The sequence below is a fragment of the Eschrichtius robustus genome, chromosome 5 (genome assembly GCF_028021215.1).
Source record: "Eschrichtius robustus isolate mEscRob2 chromosome 5, mEscRob2.pri, whole genome shotgun sequence".
NCBI lineage: Eukaryota > Metazoa > Chordata > Mammalia > Artiodactyla > Eschrichtiidae > Eschrichtius > Eschrichtius robustus.
This window is the reverse complement of record NC_090828.1, coordinates 76,918,469-76,941,336: the sequence shown is the minus strand read 5'-3', so window position 1 is coordinate 76,941,336 and position 22,868 is coordinate 76,918,469. Positions and strand designations below refer to the sequence as shown.

The following is a 22,868-nucleotide window of genomic DNA, read 5'->3' as shown; positions in this document are numbered from 1 at the left end:
CATATGGTAGTTCTATTTTTAGTTTTTTTTTTTTAAAGTTATACAATTTTTATTTATTTATTTATTTATTTATTTATGGCTGTGTCAGGTCTTCGTTTCTGTGCGAGGGCTTTCTCTAGTTGCAGCAAGTGGGGGCCACTCTTCATCGCGGTGCGCGGGCCTTTCATTATTGCGGCCTCTCTTGTTGCGGAGCACAGGCTCCAGACGCGCAGGCTCAGCAATTGTGGCTCACGGGCCTAGTTGCTCCGCGGCATGTGGGATCTTCCCAGACCAGGGCTCGAACCCATGTCCCCTGCATTGGCAGGCAGATTCTCAACCACTGCGCCACCAGGGAAGCCCCTATTTTTAGTTTTTTAAGGAACCTCCATACTGTTCTCCATAGTGGCTGTATCAATTTACATTCCCACCAACAGTGCAAGAGTGTTCCCTTTTCTCCACACCCTCTCCAGCATTTATTGTTTCTAGATTTTTTGATGATGGCCATTCTGACCGGTGTGAGATGATACCTCATTGTAGTTTTGATTTGCATTTCTCTAATGATTAATGATGTTGAGCATTCTTTCATGTGTCTGTTGGCCATCTGTATATCTTCTTTGGAGAAATGTCTGTTTAGGTCTTCTGCCCATTTTTGGATTGGGTTGTTTGTTTTTTTGTTATTGAGCTGCATGAGCTGCTTGTAAATCTTGGAGATTAATCCTTTGTCAGTTGCTTCATTTGCAAATATGTTCTCCCATTCTGAGGGTTGTCTTTTGGTCTTGTTTATGGTTTCCTTTGCTGTGCAAAAGCTTTTAAGTTTCATTAGGTCCCATTTGTTTATTTGTGTTTTTATTTCCATTTCTCTAGGGGCTGGGTCAAAAAGGATCTTGCTGTGATTTATGTCATAGAGTGTTCTGCCTATGTTTTCCTCTAAGAGTTTGATAGTGTCTGGCCTTACACTTAGGTCTTTAATCCATTTTGAGTTTATTTTTGTGTATGGTGTCAGGGAGTGTTCTAATTTCATACTTTTACATGTACCTGTCCAATTTTCCCAGCACCACTTATTGAAGAGGCTGTCTTTTCTCCACTGTATATGCTTGCCTCCTTTATCAAAGATAAGGTGACCATATGTGCGTGGGTTTATCTCTGGGCTTTCTATCCCGTTCCATTGATCTATATTTCTGTTCTTGTGCCAGTACCAAACTGTCTTGATTACTGTAGCTTTGTAATATAGTCTGAAGTCAGGGAGCCTGATTCCTCCAGCTCCATTTTTCGTTCTCAAGATTGCTTTGGCTATTCGGGGTCTTTTGTGTCTCCATACAAATTGTGAAATTTTTTGTTCTAGTTCTGTGAAAAATTCCAGTGGTAGTTTGATAGGGATTGCATTGAATCTGTAGATTGCTTTGGGTAGTAGAGTCATTTTCACAATGTTGATTCTTCCAATCCAGGAACATGGTATATCTCTCCATCTATTTGTATCATCTTTAATTTCTTTCATCAGTGTCCTATAATTTTCTGCATACAGGTCTTTTGTCTCCTTAGGTAGGTTTATTCCTAGATATTTTATTCTTTTTGTTGCAATGGTAAACGGGTGTGTTTTCTTAATTTCACTTTCAGATTTTTCATCATTAGTATATAGGAATGCAAGAGGTTTCTGTGCATTAATTTTGTATCCTGCTACTTTACCAAATTCATTGATTAGTTCTAGTAGTTTTCTGGTAGCATCTTTAGGATTCTCTATGTATAGTATCATGTCATCTGCAAACAGTGTATCAAGTATCTTTTCCGACCACAACGCTATGAGACTAGATATCAATTACAGGAAAAGATCTGTAAAAAGTACAAACACATGGAGGCTACACAATACACTACTTAATAACGAAGTGATCACTGAAGAAATCAAAGGGGGAATCAAAAAATACCTAGAAACAAATGACAATGGAGACACGATGACCCGAAACCTATGGGATGCAGCAAAAGCAGTTCTAAGAGGGAAGTTTATAGCAATACAAGCCTACGTCAAGAAACAGGAAACATCTCGAATAAACAACCTAACCTTGCACCTAAAGCAATTAGAGAAAGAAGAGCAAAAAAACCCCAAAGCTAGCAGAAGGAAAGAAATCATAAAGATCAGATCAGAAATAAATGAAAAAGAAATGAAGGAAACAATAGCAAAAATCAATGAAATTAAAAGCTGGCTCTTCGAGAAGATAAACAAAATTGATAAACCATTAGCCAGACTCATCAAGAGAAAAAGGTAGAAGACGCAGATCAATAGAATTAGAAATGAAAAAGGAGAAGTAACCACTGACACTGCAGAAATACAAACGATCATGAGAGATTACTACAAGCAACTCTATGCCAATAAAATGGACAACCTGGAAGAAATGGACAGATTCTTAGAAATCCACAACCTGCCGAGACTGAACCAGGAAGAAATAGAAAATATGAACAGACCAATCACAAGCACTGAAATTGAAACTGTGATTAAAAATCTTCCAACAAACAAAAGCCCAGGACCAGATGGCTTCACTGGGGAATTCTATCAAACATGTAGAGAAGAGCTAACACCTATCCTTCTCAAACTCTTCCAAAATATTGCAGAGGGAGGAACACTCCCCAACTCATTCTACGAGGCCACCATCACCCTGATACCAAAACCAGACAAAGATGTCACAAAGAAAGAAAACTACAGGCCAATATCTCTGATGAACATAGATGCAAAAATCCTCAACAAAATACTAGCACACAGAATCCAACAGCACATTAAAAGGATTATACACCATGATCAAGTGGGGTTTATTCCAGGAATGCAAGGATTCTTCAATATATGCAAATCAATCAATGTGATACATCATATTAACAAATTGAAGGAGAAAAACCATATGATCATCTCAATAGATGCAGAGAAAGCTTTTGACAAAATTCAACACCCATTTATGATAAAAGCCCTGCAGAAAGTAGGCATAGAGGGAACTTTCCTCAACATAATAAAGGCCATATATGACAAACCCACAGCCAACATTGTCCTCAATGGTGAAAAACTGAAACCATTTCCACTAAGATCAGGAACAAGACAAGGTTGCCCACTCTCACCACTATTATTCAACATAGTTTTGGAAGTGTTAGCCACAGCAATCAGAGAAGAAAAAGAAATAAAAGGAATCCAAATCAGTAAAGAAGTAAAGTTTTTTTTTTTTAAGCATGTTTTACTCAGTTACCTTTCTAAAAGAATGTACTTTATATTTCTAGACAATTATACCTTTAACCATTTCTCCTTGCAAGGGTGTTTTTGTAGTTTAGGTTTTTTTAATTTTGGAGATATCAGAAAGAAACTTACTTTTCAGTAGTTCTTAGAAATATTTTTCTTAAACATTTAGATAATCAAATATCCAGCATACTCTTCTCTCCTCATTCCTAGCACCTGGCACAGTGCTTGGGATACTGTAGGCACCTAATAAAAATTAGTCAAGTAAATAGATGAAAGAATGCATGGATGTTTTTGTATCAGGAATACTGTAAAAACAGGGTAGCAAGTGGAGAATTATTATTAAATTCAACACTTGATCATCTTGAGGTGGTCTCTTTAAAACCTTAGTAATAAAAGAGTTCTACCTCAAAGAATAATGACAAAATTTGATACTCCATCCCTATCTGCTTTCGAAATGCTTTCTTTTCATTAGCAAGTAATATCATGATGATCATTAAACACATTCGAAAGAATGAAAATAAGAATATGATTAAAACTTGAACATAAATGTCTACAAGTGAAAGAAAGAACTTAACAATTTACTGGTAGAAAGTGTGTTACTAGAAGTTATGGGATTGTCTTCTTTATACTTCTGAAAAGATGATGTGGATTCCTGGAAGCAGTTTCATGTCCCCTACAGTACTAATGACTCAGATTTATATCTTCATTCCCAACCTCTCTCCTGAGCTCTGGAATCTACTGCTAATTAATAACTGGGATTCTTTACAGGCATCTCAAAATCAAAGCTTTCCAAACTGTACTCATTTTCTTCCCTTTCACACAACCATCCAAAATTAAAATCTGACATAGACACTTCACTTCTGAAATTTCACTGGCCACCAAATCCCCTATTTCTATGAAAATAATGTCCCTTGACTCCTACCTCTAAGTCCCTTTAAAACTAGGACCTCTGTCTTTGTCCTAGCCTACACCTTCTTTCACCTGTATGGTAAAAAAAACAAAACAAAAAAACCCAACTCATTATTTCCATATATCATATGGAATTCCATAAGTACATTCCATACATGGCATATTAGAATTAAAATCAGATTAAAATCTCCAGCAATTCTTCTCTGTCCAAAAATAAAGTACAAATTCCCTAGTTATGATATTCAAAGCCCCTCTTAATTTCATCCCCATCTGGCTTTCCCGCTTAATCTCCCTTGACGTTATAGTTCCTGTGCTCTAGACATGTTTGATAATTCTTTATTCCTTGCATGCTCTGTGCACATTCATGTCTCCACAGTTCACTAGTACTGTTCTAATTGCACTATTGGCCAAATACTGCTCCACTCACAAACTTAAGACATGCTCACTGTTTAAAACCCAAATAATTTAGCTTCTTTTCTGCTACCTATTGGCTAACAACTTCTTACCCTAAGCAGGGCATATTTTAATGGATAAACTATAATTTATTTCATCAATCCTGTACTGTTTAACACACAATGTTATTTATGACTTTTCATTGTTATACCCCAGGCTCATCAATACCCTTGTAGCTAAAATCTGGTGAGCTTCCATCCATATTTACTTCTTTAGAAAGAATGTCTACAAGTAAGTTTGCCAGATCAAAGGCTATGCAACATTTTAAGGTTTTTAATATATAGTGACAAATTGTCCTCTTTAATGTTTCACCAATTTAATAGGACAAATAGCTAAAATAGGAAGAGGTACTATGATATACATTTAACATGCATTATCCTCTTTGGTTTTTACAACAATCAATGAAGTACATGGTGTTATTATCCTGATTTTACTCATGAGTTTAATGGAAACCCTGAGATTAATAATGTGATTGAGGTGGTAAAGCCAGTCTGAACCTGAATCTGCCGACTCCACACCAGTTTTACATTCACCGCATCTGTACTGATTCCCAGTCACGCTCCCCCAGGACTGTGATTACAGTGGCCAACCCTAACTGGATACTGTCTTTTCCTTGTTTCTCATCTTAGCCAGTTTAGTATGGAAGAAACATTTTATCTTACTTTAAATCATATTTCTAACATTATCAATGCACATAAGCATTTTTAAAGTTGGCATTAGTACTTTATGAATTTCACAGTCATGTTTTTGCTTATGTTTTCATTGGAGTTTGAGGTGGTTCTTTATTCTCTTCACCACTTATAAAAACACTTCATTAAGATTATTATCTTCTGCCATACACATTACAGATATTTTTCTGACTTGACATTTTGTTCACATTGTGTTTTCACATACAGACTTTTAAACAGTTTATCCCAATGTTTGTCTTTATGTTTTCTCTTTTTGATGTCAAAATACCAGTCTTTTCTAATGAGGTGCTTTTACATGACATTTAACATCATCTTAAAGGAGCCAATGGTAAATAGGTCTTAGCCTCATTGGGCATATACTAGATCTACTCAAATACTGACACTAATTTTTACTTAAAACTTATATAAATTTTACTTAAAATATATATAAATTTATATAAGTGGGTCAAATTAGATTAATATACTATTTATAAAATAAACATTTTTCTTTGATAAAATGTACATATATCATATACATATACATAATATATAATGTATCAATATAAAATTTTTTAAAACCAATGGTATTTCCCTTTGAACTACAATATATCTTTAATCAAAAATAGGGAGAAAAGCAGCCTTTGTACATATTGTACTTATTCCTTCTAAAGACCAAAAATATAAAGTGATGGAAAAACACTCACATTTTAGCAAATGCATTTATAATGTTTCTCTTTCTCCCTGTAGCCACTCATTTGGAGAGAGCTAGAAGGCACATGGAAACATTCCATGTAATTTATTGCAGTAAATGATTCAGAGCCATTTTTCAAGGTAGCAAGCCTTTAGGGAAGCTTATGCTAGCCATTTATTAAAACCCCATTGTCTGCCAAGATAAAGAAGAGATCATTAGGTATTATCTATACTTTCATACAAATGTCTCCTCTTCCTCTAAAACATGATTATTTATACTTAAGAAGAATCTAACCTTATGACAGGTACATTACAAATTTTGAAAGTGAACAAATACCTTCTCTCCTCATTACAGACCCTCTCCTAGAGAAAATTATTTTAGTAATACATTCTAATATACTCATAGATTGTAATGGATATATTCATTCAAGAGATATGTATTCATTTTAAAGTTTACCTTTTTATAAAGTTTACATCTTATAATTACTTATAAGCCATTTCTACACTAGTTTGGTCCCCTTTTAATAACGTGCACACTGGAATTAAAACTCACCAGGGATTTCACAAAGTAAAATCCCACAACGGCCTGTGAGGAAAAAAAAGAACATTTACCGTTCATTAAATGTTTAAATGAGTTGGATACATGAGAGCTAGAAGAGAGCAGTTATTATAACCTCTATAGAAATTGGGATTATTCCAAGAGCCTTTCAGTCTCATTAATGCTTGGCTGGGAGAACTTCTCTTGACTTTGGTTGGCTTATGCTCCTACCAGGAGACTAAAATATACTGAGGATGGAATGGTAAATTGTCTCAATCACTCATCCAACAAAACCTGGTTATGCTAGCCTATAATAGATACTCTAGATGAGGTTAGCAGATGATGTTAGTAGGAGGAAATATCTAAAGACATACATTTCACATTGACCTGGTTTTTCAGGGGGTCATGTGGTATCTGTTCATCAAGTTCATCAATACAAGAGTTAGTTCCCTTCCAAGTAAGTCTCAGCAGGGCCTGCTATCATGGGATCAGTCTGGTATCAAAAAACTCTTTGGGATACATATACAAGTCAATGAGACCATTATTTCTATGCTACTCTGTTTATTCTTGATTCTTTTCATTCTATTTTCCCAGGAAATTAAAGCTCCAAAATCATACCAATTCCTGGGCTTACACCCATTGCTTCAAACTGACTAATGCACATTTCTACTTGAATGACCAAGTGTAGCCTCAAACGCAGTGTGTCTATAATTAACTCATCTTTCATGAAAAGCCCTTTTTCTTCAATCTTTGTATTCATCTATCTTTTACATTTTCTTCTTTTATCTCTTATCACACACCCTGCCCTTCTCGAACTAGGCACTAAGCCTTGTGGATTCTTTCTACAAGAAAGAATTTCCCTAGTCCTTCTTTTCTTTTATTAATAGTTCTACTTTCCAAATCTTGGCCTTGATTGCTTCATATTTGAGTTACCACAATAGTTTCAATATAGTTTCACCAGAGCTCCAGCCTGTCTTTACTCCACCCTCATTAAATAATGAAAACGCCTTTAAAAATACCATTCCCAACTGGAAAAACAAAAAACTTTAGAGCCCCCAGTTATTACAAGATAAAATTAACATTCTTTACTAGTCAAAGCTCTACACAGTCTGACTCCTTCTTACCCTTGTAATTTTATCTCCTGTTGCTCACCCATACAAACTCTCAACTCTATCAACTCTATTGAGTATAGCCAGAACAGACATTTTAAAAATTGTTACTGTAATCCATTTTTTAAAAATCATATCCTTGCCTTTTCTTTTACCCACCTGATATCACCTTTCTCCACTTTTCTAACTACATAAATTCTAGTTTATGTAATTCCATAGTTTACATTGTTCTAGTTCCACTTCAAAATTCACTGTCCTCCATATAATAATTTGTTTTTTTCTGATTTTCAATATACATTGATACTTCCTTTTTCTGAACTCACAATACTTTAATTTTTCGCATTTGTTTTTTACTTACTCATATACCATATCTCGATGTTTCTCTTTTAACTCTCATAATTTCATTCAATTGTGTTTATTCAACTCATTTCCAAAAACAAACTGTAAACTTTTCTTGAAGCAAGTATTAGTTAATTTCCTTTTCTTAATCCTTCTACAGTAATAAGTGCTTATTGAAAGAATGAATGGGTAAACAAATTCATACAAAATTTTCAAAGTTACTCAAGGATCTGCTGTTAACACAGAAATAGCTTCAAAATTTTAGGGAAACCACATAAGGGAAAATCTTCCTGGAAGATGAAACTGTTCCTATGAAAATGCCTAGATTTGAGGCTGTAATAGGCTGAAAAATGACCCGCAAACATATCCACATCCTAAGCCTTGGTACCTGTGAATGTTACCTTACATGGGAAAAAGAACTGTGCAGATGTGATTAAGGATCATGATATAGGAGATTGTCCTGGATTATCTGGTTGGCACTAAAAGCAACCGCATGTATCCTTATAAGAGGAAAGCAGAGGGAGATGTGACACACACACAGACAAGGAGAAGGAAATGAGACCACAGAGGCAGAGATAGGAGTGATGTGGCCACAAGCAAAGGAAATATAGTCTGTTGCCAGAAGCTAGAAGAGGCAAGGTACAGATTCTCCCCTAGAGCCTCCAGAGGGAACACTGCCTTGCTGGTTCCTTGATTTCAACCTAGTGAAACTGACTTCAAATTTCTGGCCTCCATAACTGTGAGAGAATAAATCTCCATTGTTTTAAGACATCAAGTTTGCGATAATTTGTTTCAGCAGCCACAGGAAACTACTGTAGGTCCTCACAAAGAAAACTCCAGGAAGTCTCTAGCTCAGTGTTCTTAAGCAATCCACCCCTTCGGAGGTTTAAGATATAAGATACGAAACCTTCCTCAAAGTTAAAAACATATATTACTTTATCTTGCTACTTCAAGAAATCAAGTAGTAGCTACAAAGAATGGCTCTAAATTATACTGGTCCTACAGAATATTTTAATTATAGAAAATTTGATTTTGGATATTCCATTTTAACTTGAGTATTTGTATTCTATTTTAGTGCAATTGTAGTAGTAAATAAAATTGTCAATAGCTCTAAATCCTATATTAATAAAAATTTTAAAGTATAAAATAACTAAAAGTGAATCCATAAATATTAAATGATGATGGCCTTTTCCATTAATAGTTAATAACTTCTGCACAGAAGTTTTAAAATTGTTTTTTCAAATCTTAATTCAAGAACTGAGTAAACAATCAACAGGTAACATTTTCTTAATTCAAACAAATTACATTATCTTTTGTATTAAAGAAACACGTATTAAGCTTGGAGTTGATTAAAACTTGCAGGAACTTAAACTAATGATCTTATTCTGCCTAGTTTTGCCTGGCCAGAGTGTTTCCTGGAATAGAAATAAATGGCAAATTTGTTGTGTTCAATCCTTTTCTTTCCCCTTGTAGGAGTTACTCAAGAGATTGTGAGATTGTTTTCTTAATATTTCCAAAAACTGAGCACTAGTATTGTCTATTTCTTAGATCTATCTTTTCTTCTAAGTGTTGTACAGTCCAATTTTATGTATTTCTGCTTAATGAGAGTTAACATCTATCACATTTGACACTTTTTTTTAAAAGCTATGGAAAAATTGACAATGCAAGTCAACCTAGAAAGCACTTTTACTATTTTACTGTAAAGTGTTTAAAATTAATACCTGAAATCCTACATTCATTTAAATAAGCCACAACTTTGGCTCCAAGCTTTCTAGCTGTAAGTACAACACTGGTTATATGATTTATTGGGTCAATAATATAAAAACAAACCAGCTTCAAAAAGGTTCAATTATTTCTGGTGTTGAGATAATAAAAATGTCTACCCTGATTCCTGATAAGGAGAGCATTATATGGAAAAGGAAAGGCACTGGACTAAACTTGGAGGGGACAACAGTCTCTAGGAGGGCATCTAAGGAAATGATGATGATATCAAAGTATGTGCACATAGTGGGACAAAAGAAATACTTATTCTATTGATTAATCAATTAAAGTGTATCATGATATCAACCCATGCTCTAAAAAGCTTAAAATTAAATTTCTATAAAGCTTAAATATTAAAATACTTTAAGATCTTTGGGAAAATTCACATAAATTTGTATTCATTTTATTAATGGAATTTCCAGAATATTTTGAAAAACCCCCTTTGAAAAGTGAAATATCACACACTTTCACAAAGCAGAAAATTTAATACTACTGTATTTTTACAAAATACACACACACACACAGGCATATGTACTTCTCTTATTGCACACCATCAACAGAACTTTTCTTACTGACAAGGGTAGACTGTTAACCGAAAAACTTACTAAAAGAAAAATATTTTGCTACTAGCAGTATCAGTGTGCTCCCTCAGCCCACCAGTTTCTCTCTTCTGAAGCTTCTATTACTTAGAGATGGACTATAAGCTTTCTGCTAACTTCATCATGATACGTTTGTCTCCACTGAACAATTCAGTCCCAGAAGAACCTTCCTCCTCTGTATTTTTTCAATCTTCTAAACCTCACTCCTTTCTCTATTTTATCTTCAAATGCTTTCATCCTGTCTTAATACATAATTCTTGACCTAACACCCTGGTCTTAATCATTACCCTGAGCTGCTTGCTTGTTCAAGTCATCTTCCTGCCAACATTTTAGTATATTTAATATTAAAAAATTTAATGGATTGAATGCATGAATCTACTATATATGAAGAATATTAAGGTCCTTTGAAATGATCCCCTCTTCTCCCTTAGACAGTGTGTGCGCCTAAATTTTACTGAGGACATAAATAATTATTTAATATTACCATTTGAAGCACTCTGTAATAGCTAAAATAATATCTTGGCTTACTCTAGTAGAAAAAGCCACTTTATTAGTTTCTAAGTAAGGTAAATAACGTCTGTAGTTTCTAAATTAACAGTGTTGGCTACCCCAGTTTTATATTCACCAGAAGCCAAGCAGAGCCCATACTTATGATTATATGCTTTGCTATACCTAAGATTTTCTTCATCTTACTGTATTCCCAATTCTATCCTAGTTAATAAATTCTTACAGTATTGGAAGAAAGTAACAAGTAAGGGTATACCTAGGGTTTTTTTCCCTTCCAAATATGAAAACTTGTTTTTTGGGGAAGGAAAAGATAACACATGAAGCCTAGATAACAAAAAACTGGACAAGAAATTTATGTTCAAATATTTAACTAACCAATGCAAGGAAGAAAAACAAAGTTTAGAAAAAGGAAAAGTCTAAGAAATCTGCAAGCCAAATAAAATGTCAGGTATAATATTTTTATAGCACCAAGATTTTTAAGGCATTCTTTGCTTAAAACTCACCAATTTTTAAAAGATGTCATCATATACAAGATTTTATTGAGGATAACCCAAAATGAGGAGACTAATCAAATGCAAGCTTATACACTTACATGGCTGAAAACAAAATGTTTTAAATATTTCATTTGTTCACAAATAACTATATATCCCATATATATTTTGCCTTGTTAGAAATCCTGATATAACAATAGTGACAAGATAGCAACAAAATATCTTCCATATTTTAATGACCTTAATTATACATTCTTTGTATCAAATAAAATATTATACCTGAGATATCATGGAATTGTCATCATTTTTCTGTATAAACTATGAAGAACAAATCTTTCTAATTTTTATTAGGTATTTCTCCTAGTTAACAATCTAGCCTCATCTTTACAAACTATTGTTTTTATTTATATGGAAGCCAATATTTTTCTTCTTTGCATGAAACAATTTTTTTCTACATTTTTCTAGGATTAATTGCATCCTACACTAAATTAAAGCATATATCCACAGTATGAGTTGGTTTAGTTATTAATATCTTTTAAGTTCTTTCTGGGTATATTATGAATGCTTCTTCCCAAAAGCCTATGGCAGTGATGGGGGTGGAAATTATATTGAACACTACTCCTATAGTAAACATTTGCAGGTGTTTTAAGTATGTATATATAATTTGAGTCTCACAATAACCCTGAGAGGAAGGTATCATAATTAGGTTACATACTTCATATACCCTACTACACTACACCATACTTGATCTGAGTCAGCTTTGGTGAAAAGTTAAGATATCATCAGAGGACCTGAGTGTCAAAATCCCTCTGTGACTCTTAGTCTGCTTGGACTGCTATAACACAATACCATAGACTGGGTGGATTAAACAACAGGCATTTATTTTCTCACAGTTCTTGAGGCTGGAAGTCTTAGATGAGGGTGTCAGCATGGTCATGTTCTGGGGAGGGCCCTCTTTCTGGCTTGCACACAGCCACCTTCTTGCTGTTTCTTCACATGACAGAGAGCAAGCAAGCTCTGATCTCTTCTTCTGCTTATAAGGGCAGTAATCCCATCACAGGGCCCCACCCTCATGACCTCATCTGAACCTAATTACTTTCCAAATACACCACCTCCAAATACCATCACACTGGGAATTATAGCTCAACATATGAATTGGGGTGGTGGGGTGACATTCAGTCCATAGCACAGGTGTTATGAAGTCCCTTGTCCTTTCTGGTCCTCAATTTCTAATCTGTAAATTGATACGGTTGAACTAGATGTTCATCAGTTAATATTCTTTATCTCTATTGCTAGATAGGCAAGAGATAAGTCCAGATGATTTGTGTAACCTGCAGTCTAGTGACGAGGACACGAATTTAGAAAGCTTGAATTTAGGGGAAAAAAATTTAGAAAACAAATGTTTTTAGAAGATAGAACAATGTGAAAATTTTGAGCAACCTGCCAGTCACAAAAAACTGATGATTTAAAGAAAAAAGAACCTATTAATCAGTAATTCATTGAAAACCATATATATATATACCCAGTAATATATGGGCACCAAGAGGAAATAAATATACACTTAAAACTCAAACTTCTTTTTGTGTATAAGGATGTAGGGAAGATGCTGTTTGTTACATGACATAGAGTCCTTTCCATGAGTAACCCTAAGAGAATTTCATGCTGCACTGAGTATTGGAAGAGCTGTTTGCCTCCTGAGAAGCAGGTTTTTCTTTTCTTTTTTACTCCAAATAACATGGTTCACCCAGAAACAATAATTTTATAATATTAATTATAAAATTAATAATATTCTATGGACAAGTATTTATCCTGGCACCATACTTGGATTCTTTTTATTATATTACCATTTTTATGTACATGGATTTTGTCTCATCTCTCTCTCTCTCTCTCTATATATATATATGTGTAAAATTCTGTTTAAATCCACTTCTACTTTTTAATGAGATTAAATATAAATAAGTAAATGGGCACACAATCCCTACCCTCCATCTCAATGGGAATACAAAACAATGATTCTTGAAACAAAGAATATTTGTACTATTATACAGAAGGCATTCAGAAAAAAGGTCTGATACGGACAGGAGTGGGTCTAAAATGCTTCTCAAAGCTGTCAGGGAGCACAGAGAACAGAGCGTGTGCAAGGACAGCGAGGACACTAGCCTAAACGGAGTGGAAGGCCTGGACTAGGGAGAGTGGAAAATTAAGCTTTATAAGTAGTGGAGCTAAGATTTTAATAGAATGTAAATGTCAAGCAAGGAAATTTTGACTTGAGGGGACAAAAGGAGCAATAATCTTTCAGAGTGCAAAGGTTGCCAAAGGAGATCTTGTAACCTATTTCTAATACAACCTCATGAGAATACTTGCACATGCACTTTTGTTATTAAAAATGGCATGGTGAATGTGGCCAAAATGAAAAGGGCTTTTTATTCTTGTTATTTAGTACCCAAGTATAATTTCACCACAAGCAGGGACAGACTACAGAACTTTTTGTCAGTTCCTTTCTTTTATTCTATTATCAAAGGACTTGATCCAACACTGAGCAAGAAGCTACATGTGGTATGTACAGAAATGATACCTTTCCATTAAAGGAAAAAAGGCTTCAGTGGGTTACCATGGAAACAGCCTACCGTCCATTCCAATTTCTAGTAAAGAATCTTAGTCTTCTAATGAAAACCTACCAGATAGATATACTTCTACTCCATCTCTCTAGTTGCTAACTTTCTAAACGGATTTTGCAGTGTTCTTTTTATTTAAAAGAAGTAAAATGTGCTTATTTGGCTGGGATATGCAGAAATTGTTTGTTTTAAGAGGCACTTTTCTCACCCCCACCCCAAGAAAACAGCAGCTAGCAAATTCAGAGGTGCACCGTACAGTCCCTGTAACACCAAAGAATGATCAAAGTGGTCTCCCTAGGTCACGGTGGCCAGTGTTCAATCCACATCTTACACACCGATAAGACCAAGTGCTATTTCTAGGTGGTGGAAATCATTACGTTACAATGTGCTCACTAAAGAGAACTTTTCTTCCTTCAGTGGCCCAAACAAGTGGCCCATGAGCTAGATTTATTTTTTACTATGAGAATCTTAACGTGTTACATATAAATCTGATATAAAGACATGGCCCCCAGTTTTAGACTGAAGTTTTTAGAACATGTTAATATTGATCTCTGAGATCTCCTATACAGAAGAATTCCAAATAATTTATGTAGACAAGTCCCCCTCCAGAAGATGGAATTTATCTCTCCTCCCGCTTGTGTGTGGGCTGTGCTTACTGACTGGCTTTCTAAGAGTAGAATATGGAAGGGGGTGGTGGTGACTTTGCAGTGGAGAAACATGGCAAATGCTGCCTTGGGTGAGTGATCAAGGTTCTACACTGTGAGTCATGTTAATACCATGCACCCTTGATAAAACGTGAGGAGAATGGCACTTCACTTTTGTGATCTTCCCCCAAAAAATCTATAACCCCAATCTAACCATGAGGTGAATATTAGACGAACCCAAACTGAGGTACACGCCACAAAATACCTAACTAATGCTCCTCAAAACTGTCAGTCATCAAAAAGAGTAAAGTCTGAACATCTATCAGAGTTGGCTAAGGAGATATGATGACTACATGTAACGTGGTATCCTGGATGGGATCCTGGAAAAATGAACATAGGACCATATGGGAAATTTAAGGAAAAACCTGTGAAACCTGAATAAAGTTTGGAGTTTAATTTTTAAAATATCCCAGAAGCAAAATGTTAACTGTGTGAAAAGAGCATGGGATTTGGAGCCTGACAGACCACAGATCAAAGACAGGTTCTCCCACTTGCAAACTGAGTGACCTGGAATTTATCTAACCTTTTTGAACCTCACATTCCATATTTGAAAAAAAGAAATTATAATACTAACCCTGGGACTTCCCTGGTGGCGCAGTGGTTAAGAGTCTGCCTGCCGATGCAGGGGACATGGGTTTGAGCCCTGGTCCGGGAAGATCCCACATGCCGCGGAGCAACAAAGCCTGTGCGCCACAACTACTGAGCCTGTGCTCTAGAGCCTGCGAGCCACAACTACTGAAGCCCGCGTGCCTAGAGCCCGTGCTCCGCAACAAGAGAAGCCACCGCAGTGAGAAGCCCATGCACCACAAAGAAGAGTAGCCCCTGCTGGCTGCAACTAGAGAAAGCCCATGTGCAGCAACGAAGACGCAATGCAGCCAAAAATAAATAAATTAATTAATTAAATAAATAAATAAATAAATAAATAAATAAATAAATAAATAAATAAATAAATGTATTAAAAAAAAAATACTAACCCTGAAAAGTTACTGAAGAAACGTATAATTTATGATATATGCTATATCATATTTAATATACTAATATTTAAAATGACTGCTATCTTGCCAAACACACGGCAGGTTATCCCAAAATGTTGGCTTTCTCTCCTTCCACCTGCTTCCAGCCCAACATCCAAAAGGCCAGAATCTCTGTCCCTTTGCCTGCTGGTTTTCTCTGCCAGAGGCTGCTTTGCCCACCTTGTCACACCTGGGGAATTAATCAACTCTACTCTCTGGAAGCACACCTCAAGCAAAAGCTGAGGGCAAGTGGTATAATTATCCCAGGTCCTTCACCCTTCCAGGGAACTGAATCTGAGGCTTGTTCCATCTGGTTGCCAGTTTCCCAACAGGATAAGGCTCCAGTTACCTACAGTGTAACTAATTTGTAATATACCCTTTATTGGCTGCTTTGCCTTCCCTGCACTCCTACTGGTCTTTCTTGGGATCATCTACATAATAAAAACTACTTGCACTTGAATCCTTGTTCAATATCAGCTTCTGGAGGAAGCCAAACTAAATTGATCTTAGTTGGCAGCAATGATGAATGACATAAGTAGGATTTCTTTAAGCTTGAAACCACCTAGAAAAGTTCAGTATTATTTGATTCAGTGCCAATGTTGTGCTAATAATATGGAGGTGAATTTTTAAAATTATGTCTAATTTAAACTAAAGGGTAGTTTACCTTTACAGATAAGATGCAGTTACAACAGATACACAATAAGAGTTTCTTTGTGCTATCTTAAGGACATTATAATTTGCCTTTTGAGACTTAATATATTTAATATAATTTTTCTCTAATTATATGCAACATACCAGTTTTAGGAAGTGTCTAATAATACAATGTATGTGGAAAAGTTTCGAATATAAAATACCAGTAAAAATATATTCAGAAATGATATCACAAAGTCTTTTATCATTAATTTGTGGCTAATAAAACAAACACTAAAATGAATATATAGCCTATATATATATACATATATATGTCATGTGAATAATATATATTATTACTGCTATGTTTATTTTACATTCACAGGCATAAATGAGTAACAACCTCAAAGACCAGATATCTTGCTGCTCCATGGTTCTAACTAATGATATAGTCATAAAGGGAAAGTATGTATTAAATTGCCCATGACTGAAGGAGAATATCCCATCCAGGAATTTACTTCCCTTGCAATTTATATGTGTGAAGGCCAGTTCTTCAGATAAAAAATATTTAAGGAATAATTCAGTGGGGGAGAACATAGGAAAGAATATCATCAAGAGAAAGCTAATTTGTTACAGAAAATCAATACAATGAGAACATCAAGAACAGAGTTCAAGCAGGTTGGAATAGTGGAGGAAACTCTTACAGAAATGTTGGCACTCACTTGGATGTCTGCATATCAAAGTTTCATGAATGGCCTATATGGTTTAGATAAAGCCTGAAACATTTAACATTCTCAAAAGTATCAATGAATAAATAGATGGATGAATCACTGAATGAATAGATAAATGATAGAGACATAGCATGGGAGAAGGTGTTCTACATGGTGAGAATAATTTAGTTTTTGCATGCATCTCCTTTAACCTGATGGTCACTGTATTAGTTTCCTATTGTTGTATAACAAATTACTACCAATTAAGTGGCTTAAAACAACACAAAATTATTAACTCACAGTGTTATAGGTCAGAAATTCAGGCACAACGTGGCTGGGTTCTCTGCTCAGGGTCTCACAGGACTGAAATGAAGGTGTTGGCCAGAGCTGTGATCTTACTGGAGGCTCCAAGATTCCTGGTTATTGGCAGATTTCAGTTCCTTGAATTTGGAGGACTGAGGGCCCATCTTTCTCAGTCTGCAAAGACACTGTCTTATGTAACATAATGTAATCATGAAGTGACTTTCCTGTCATGGTCACAGTCTCACCAACATTCAAGGGCAGGGTGTTAAACAGGGCATGTACACCGGGGGACAAGAATCTTGGGGCCATCTGAGAATTCTACCACAGTCACATAAAAAACAATATCTGCCATTCAAGTGTTATCTCTTGAGGTATCTTTTGGAAGGAATTCCTACTAGGCTTATATTTGCAATTTATATTCTTCAATATTACAACAATACAACATACAACAATATGAGTAAACATAGTATGAGTTTTATGAGTATTATGAGTATGAGTAAACAATACTCATACAACAATATGAGTAAATATTTGGAAAATATTTGAGTATAGATTCCTGAATTGCAGACTTCCTTTAAAACCCTTCAAGGCAGAGTAAGTTATTAAACATACATAAACTTTAACACCAGTAGTGTTTAAAATGGGAGGATTTAGCAATGAAGTAGAAAGAAAATAGAAACAACAGTCACATTTTATTATATTAGTGCATCCTGCTTATTTTATTACCTTATTCTCTTGCTCTGTTTTCCATAAAGTGTACTAAAGAGCTCCAAAGAGAAATTGCTTTCATTGAAATTCAGCAAGTAATTACTGGACACATACTCTTCTCCTAGAATTGTTTCCATAGGTATTCAAAATATATCTCTAGCATTATTACTGGGGCAGCGAGGTTTAAAAAATAAAACAAAAAGATGAGACCAACTGTAATCAAATGTAGATTATATGCCTGGATTTTGCACAGATAATTACTGATACTGAGATGTCACTTGGGCTAAGTACTGTGTTTAGAGTTTAGATGAATTACCTCATTCAGCCTCCGAAATAGCCCAGGAAACAGGAGGCATCTTTATCCCTTTTCCCAGATAAGGAAGCTAAGGTTTGGTCAAAGTCTCACAGTAATTCTTTCTGAATCGTGTGGAGGAAGGTCTCAAACCCTGGTTGTGTCATTTTCCAAAGCCCACTGTGTTAGCGCTGTTCTGCTCCAAAGATATGCACAGATGATATCATACCTACAATAAAGTGCAGATAAGCTATCAGGGTAAGAGTAGTTACAAAAACGCAACATGAAGAAAGTGACAAATGTACTAAGACTTTAAGGAGGTAGTCTTTTCCTGGGCAAAGTGGAATGGATAGTCCTAATGATATGATCAGCACATACCAGGTCAGGGATGGAAGAATGAGGTGACTTGCTGAGCACCAACAGGGAACTACCAGAGTGTTACATACAGTTATATTGAAGTGAAAGGGGAAAGAGTTAAGCCTTCATAGGTGATACTGAGGACAGACTGGGAATACTGAACTTGAGATACACACTCACATCTTGTTTTTAACAAGTCTTTTAGAACATTAAAACTGTAAAAGACCATAGATGCCATGTAGGCATGTAAGATAAGAGTACACAGCTAGAAGCTACCTACATCTCCTTACCCTCTTCTATATAAACCACTGGGCTAACAGGCTATAAACAGAATCTGAAATCAATTAAGACAGAAAAATCTTTTGTCTGAGAGCAAAAGTCTCTTTGCTTGGCATCTCCATTGATGAATTCAATTCCATCTCTGCATTCTCCATGCTAATATCAGGATGGTGTGATATATAGTAAGAGAGAACGTGTTAAAAAATAAATCACACTGCTAAATGTTGAATTTTTATTGCTAAACAATTTTCTTTGTTATTTCAATAAAAATGTTCCTGGGCTATTTTTACAGAATGAGGAAAAAACTATTATGATATGTTTATTTTCTTATAATTTGTCCTTCTGGATGGTTGTTAACAGATTTCTCAAACTGACTGTATTTCAAATACCTAAAGGGATTCCCAGAGGGCCCAAAGCTCCAAATTGGGTATGTAAAGGGCAGTATGGTGAAGGGAAAGAACAGTGGCAATGAGCCTGGGGTCCAGAGAGACCTCTTTCGCTAAGAAGCTCTGGCAAATTGGGTGAACCCTGTAACTTTACTGACCTCAGTTTCTTCATCTAGAAAGTGAAGCAGTTGGCATAGAGTAACATATAGAGTCTCTTCAAACTGTGAACTTTTATAGTAAATACTGTCCTGAGGAACTCAACAGGAAAAGTATTTTATAAATTCAGAACTAAATCTAGGGAAATCACAACCTGTATAATTAACAAAGCTGAATCAAATACACATGTGAGCCTTTTAAATACACACATATTTTTTGGCAAAATATTTCTTTATCTACAGATAAAAGAAGGAAAGAAACCTTATGTTGAGACAGAGCCAGCAGAGGGCGTTTAGTCCCCAGGCCTCTTGCTGAAGGAGGCGTGGTCCAGGTCCCAGTAACACAGAACAGTGTCCTTGGTTTGCAACTTGGGCTGCTCTACAAGGTTTTGTGAATGGCTGCTATGCTGCTCTCAATTATTCAAAGGGGTAAAGGTATAAGAGTATTTTTAAAGAAACAGCTATACATTAGGATTTTAAGCAAGATACAATTTTTAAAAGAATGTATTGACACATTCTTTCATTGTGTGAAGTAAAGTACTAATTTACTGCAGAATATTTTAGACAATTCTCACACAGTCCTTAAAAGATGTTTAAATGTTGTTTCAATTTTAGATATTTGAAGAATCATAAAATACCTTTGGACATACTTCCCAAAAAGAAAAATCCAGAACAAACTGTATGCATGTGTGATATAATGAAAAAGTTTACCTTCTCTGAAAAAATATTAAGATTAAAAGGAATTGAGACTGGGCTTGGCTATCATCTTTCATATGTTGGGAGTTATTTCTAAACTCATTTGAGTGCATCAGTTCAGAGACAGAAATCAATCTAACCTCAATAAAGTATACATAAAAGTAAATCATCTAGTCATAGTAAAGAACCACTTTACAAAGATATATTTAAATGGAAAAATGATTATGAAAATGATTGCTCTGATGCTGTTGGAAAGTATAACTGGATGTTACAATTTTAGGCCCAGATATTGAGATACAATAGATTTGAAATCTAAAATCCAACTTTTCTATGCAAAATTTGCGGTGACATCTGGAAAGGCTTCAACCAGCATTAGGAATAAAAGGAAGTGTATTCGTTTCCTCAAACTGCTATAACAAACCATCACAAACTGGATGGCTTAAAACAAAAGAAATTTATTGACTCACAATTCTCGAGGCTGGATGTCTGAAATCAAGGTGCCAGAAAGGGCATATTCTTTCTGAAACCTGTAAGGGAGAATCATTCTTTGCTGCTTCTAACTTCTGGTGTTTGCCAGCAATCGCCATGACTTGTAGATGCATCAGTTAATTTTTTTTCAATTGCAAAGTCCAAAGAAAGATAATTTCATATATAGGGCCAGAGAGTATTCTACAGATATCTTTCTTAAATGTGATGTAAATTACATATCTATTAATTGACCCAAAAATGAATCAAAATTAGAAACTGAGGAACAAAGAATGCTTTGTGGACTTCTCTCTAGAACTTTCAATAGTTAAAGTTGCCAAACTATCATTAGAGACCTGAGGAGAATTGATGCTCAGGCCATGATTATACTCATTATGCAAAATTAATGGTGAATATGGATGCTTTGGTATCTCCATTTACATTGCCATCTGTATACAACTAAAATAAAGCAATTTCAAAGTGGAAAATTATCCTTCACATTGATATAATGGGCAAAAGAAATTTCTCCAGAAATTACCCTCTCTCACATCAAGGTTTACTACCAGATTCATTTATTTAATTAAATATGCTTGTAATTGTATTAAAAAAAATACTAACCATGTTTGGGAAGGATACAAATACTTATCTTAGATGGGTGTTTCCTTTATTCTTCTTTTGGTTACTCTTTTTCCATGAAAAGTATATACATTGAAAAGTATAAAAAGTATACACATATACATGATACTTCAAAGATAGGAAAATCTTTTCTGAATTCGATACACGAAATCTATAATATATTTTATACTGTTTAAATAAATGAACTTTATACACTTCCCAAGTTTTTATATTGTTAAGGAAAATGTATAACCTTTGTGAAAATTTTCCTTTTAAGATATTGGCTTAAGAGGGTACTTGGGTTCCATCACTGACTTGTGCATCTCCCTCTTACCACTACTTGTGATCTTCCTAGAAGCCCTGAGTAGCAGTGCTACAGAGGCAACCATTTCAAGACTAACTTAGTCAGCTTACAGGCTAGGACTCAGAGTTTATAAGTGATTTGTAGAGCTGACTTCCTCAGATTTCATCAGGTTGCTTTGGGAAATGAAAAGACCTTGAAATGACCTTCCTCATCATACTCCCTCTCGATATTGCAAAGAAAAAATAAATACCCACAGAATACTGAAGCATGCTTATCATAACTAACAGAAGAAAACAACTTTTATAATTATGTATTTAATAACCCTCACAAAACTTTAATAATCAACATTATAAATAAATTATTCACACTAGGAACAAAATAATAGAGGTTATTATATCAGTTTGAATTAGCTAACAATGAGTCTTCTATCTACCTTGACATTTCTTGGATATTTTGAGAAGAATTATAGTCAAGCCCAGCCAAAACCACATGAGAAAGGTAAACATAGAGCCTGCCTTTAAGGAGATCTCTAAAGATAATTCTACAACCTTCAGAAACCCACTGACAATATTTAATAAAGTTTATGTGATGTACTTATGTTATAGAAAGGAAACTGATGAAAAACATCATTGTCCCTAGACTTAGGGAATTGGTCATATGGTGGTGGCAACAAGGACTGCCCTTTACGGAGCTCCATAAAGTTTACAAACTTTATTTTATTGAACCTGTTGTGTAAGTTTTATAAGGCAAATATAGTTCAGAAAATACAATGCCACCAAATAATAAGAATTTAATAATGTAGTTAACATCCTCTAACACCATACAGAAAAATAAACTCAAAATGGATTAAAGAGCTAAATGTGAAACCGGATACTATAAAACTCCTAGAGGAAACATAGGCAGAACACATAAATCGCAGCAATACCTTTTTGGATCCATCTCCTAAAGTAATCGAAATAAAAGCAAAAATAAACAAATGGGATCTAATTAAACTTAAAAGCTTTTGTACAGCAAAGGAAGTCATAAACAAAAAGACAACCTACAGAATGGGAGAAAATATTTGCATACGATGCGACCTACAAGAGATTTATCTCTAAAGTATACAAACAGCTCATACAGCTCAATATCAAAAAAAGAAACAACCCAAACAAAAAATAGGCACATCTAAACAGACATTTCTCCAAAGAAGACATTACAGATGGCCAAAAGGCACATGAAAAGATGTACAACATCGCCAATTATAAGACAAATGCAAATCAAAACTACAATGAGGTATCACCTCACGCCAGTCAGAATGACCATCACCAAAAACTCTACAAACAATAAATGCTGGAGAGGGTGTGGAGAAAAAGGAACCATCCTACACTGTTGGTGAGAATGTAAAT

The 22,868-nt window shown here is 35.0% G+C and overlaps 1 protein-coding gene across 2 annotated transcripts in view; it reads left to right on the top strand.

Moving 5' to 3' along the window:
* Window positions 1–22,868, top strand: part of GALNT13 (polypeptide N-acetylgalactosaminyltransferase 13) — a 569,026-nt gene that overhangs the window by 525,277 nt on the left and 20,881 nt on the right. The gene's annotated exons all lie outside the window — the stretch shown is intronic.